Raw genomic sequence first — 2,257 nt, 5'->3', positions numbered from 1 at the left:
TTCCAGGTTCAATCAGGCCTAATGTTAGGAGTAGATGGAGATAAATTTAGCATACGGTTTTCTGCAAATAACTCTTCAGAATATCCGATATCTAGATTGGCTTCAGACCTGTGTGTGCCACCTGAGTAGAATACAGGAACCCCTAAGATGGGCCTAACCATAAACTGGGAAGATTTGACCCACTACAATCAATAGCAGTATGGCCTAGTTGCAAGAGCACAGGCTTGTGAGTCAGAGGATGTGGGTTCTAATCCCATTTCCACCACTTGTCTGCTGTGTGACCTTGGGCAAGTCACTTCACTTCTCTGTGCCTCAGTTAACCTCATCTGTAAAATGGGGATGACTGTGAGCCTCACATGAGACAACCAGATTACCTTGTGTCTACCCTAGTGCTTAGAACAGTGCTTGGCACATAGTAAACACTTTCATTATTATTATGTCCCTTTCAATCAGTCAATAGCATTTATTGAGCACTTGTGTGCAGAGCGCTGTACTAAGCAGTTCGGAGACTACAATACAAAACACACCCTAATGCCAAAATGATATTAAACCAGGGTTACGGGGTCTCCATAGAATCCAGAAGCCAAAATAAGTAGAAAGCCCATTTCTAAAAGCAGTGTACGTTTACCAAGGAAAAGATGTTGCATGGGATATTCTGGAAAGGTAGATCTAGGGAGCGTTTTTATGAACAAGCCACTCGTTCAAATGTAGCAAACGTACAATTCAATACAATGTAGCAAATGTACAATACAGTTGCAGTTGGGAGAGTTGGTAGACCACACTTTCCTTGTAGCCAACTCCAGTGGGATCTACTCTGCCTAATCTTCTCCTTTTGACAAAAATTACCACTCCATACTCCTGGAAATTCTGTGAGACACTGGTTGTGCTGATAGTACTCACCTTGTTCTCTGCCTGTTTCCATTCCTGCTAAGTACCATTCACTGGCTCGTGTTCCAAATCCCACCCCCAGCTGTGGGTGTCAGCAAGGGTCTATTCTGATGCCATTATTTTTCTCACTCTACCCAGACTCTTTACCCTCTCGGGGTCAAACCTGGAGAATTTCCAGTACTCTACCAGTCTCGACTACAGGAGGGAGAGTCAAGCAGAGGCCTATCCATTCCATTCCTCACTTGGGCAGTGGCTAGAGAGTGGAAGGCAATCTGCTACAAGGCAAAACTCACCTGTGCTGGGCAGCAGCAGCATGGAACAGAGTCAGGGCAAAGACTCGTTTACTGCACGGAAGGAGGCAGTGGTAAACCTCTTCCGTATTTTTACCATGAAAACCAGAACAATTTCAGATGGACGTGGGACGTTCTGGGAGAGACGCGTCCATGGCATTGCTATGGGTCGGACATGATGTGACAGCATAAGACAACAACAATGCTGACTCTTTAGTGGAGGTCATTCACTTGCGTAGTTTCAGTTGCCTCCTCTCTTGTGGATGTCTCCTAAATTCACCTCATTGCCCCTGGCTTCTATAAGGTAATAAAAATTTGCATTTACTCGACTCCTTAAATTGCTCCTATCTTGAACTTTAAATTTAACAAATATAAAACTGATACCATCTTCCCTCTTAAATCCACTCCTTCTCCTAACTCCTCCTTGTTACCTCTGTGTGTGGCACTACAGTCATTCCTGTTCCAGAGTTCATAACCCTACGGTCACCTTTCATTTCTCACTATCTTCTAATGCTCACAGTCATTCTGTCACTAAATCCCTCAGATCCTCCTTTAATAATAATAATAATGGCATTTATTAAGTGCTTACTATGTGTAAAGTACTGTTCTAAGCATTGGGGAGGCTACAAGGTGATCAGGTTGTCCCACCTGGGGTTCACAGTCTTAATCCCCATTTTACAGATGAAGGAACTGAGGCACAGAGAAGTTGTGACTTGCCCAAAGTCACACAGCTGACAAGTGGCAGAGCCAAGATTTGAACCCATGACCTCTGACTCCAAAGCTCATGTTCTTTCCTCTGAGCCACGTTGCTTCTCCTTTCCACTTTAGTGTCCACCATCCTAGTTCAAGTTCTTTTCTCCTGATTAGAATTCGACTCAGTAGTCTACCTGCCTCCAACCTCTCCCCTCTTCTACAAATACTACACTCGAACATCTTCCTAAAATGTTGTTTTGCTCAAATCTCTTCCCTCTTTAAAATATTCCAATGGCTATCCGATTTATGCGTCAAGTAAAAGCTCCAAACCACTAGGTTCAAGTCTCTCTACCAACTTTTATCCTTCTCCTTTCTCCACTCCACTG

The 2,257-nt window shown here is 43.8% G+C and overlaps 1 non-coding gene across 1 annotated transcript; it reads left to right on the top strand.

The window, feature by feature from the left end:
- The first annotated feature begins 1,033 nt into the window (after positions 1–1,033).
- LOC119935944 lies at positions 1,034–1,171 on the top strand. Its single transcript, XR_005453542.1, has one exon. It is a non-coding gene; the product is annotated as a small nucleolar RNA SNORA7 (small nucleolar RNA).
- The last annotated feature ends 1,086 nt before the right edge of the window (positions 1,172–2,257 follow it).

Source organism: Tachyglossus aculeatus, chromosome 12, assembly GCF_015852505.1.
Source record: "Tachyglossus aculeatus isolate mTacAcu1 chromosome 12, mTacAcu1.pri, whole genome shotgun sequence".
NCBI classification, from domain to species: domain Eukaryota; kingdom Metazoa; phylum Chordata; class Mammalia; order Monotremata; family Tachyglossidae; genus Tachyglossus; species Tachyglossus aculeatus.
The sequence above is the reverse complement of the archived record's forward strand: the minus strand, read 5'-3'. Positions and strand labels throughout refer to the sequence as shown.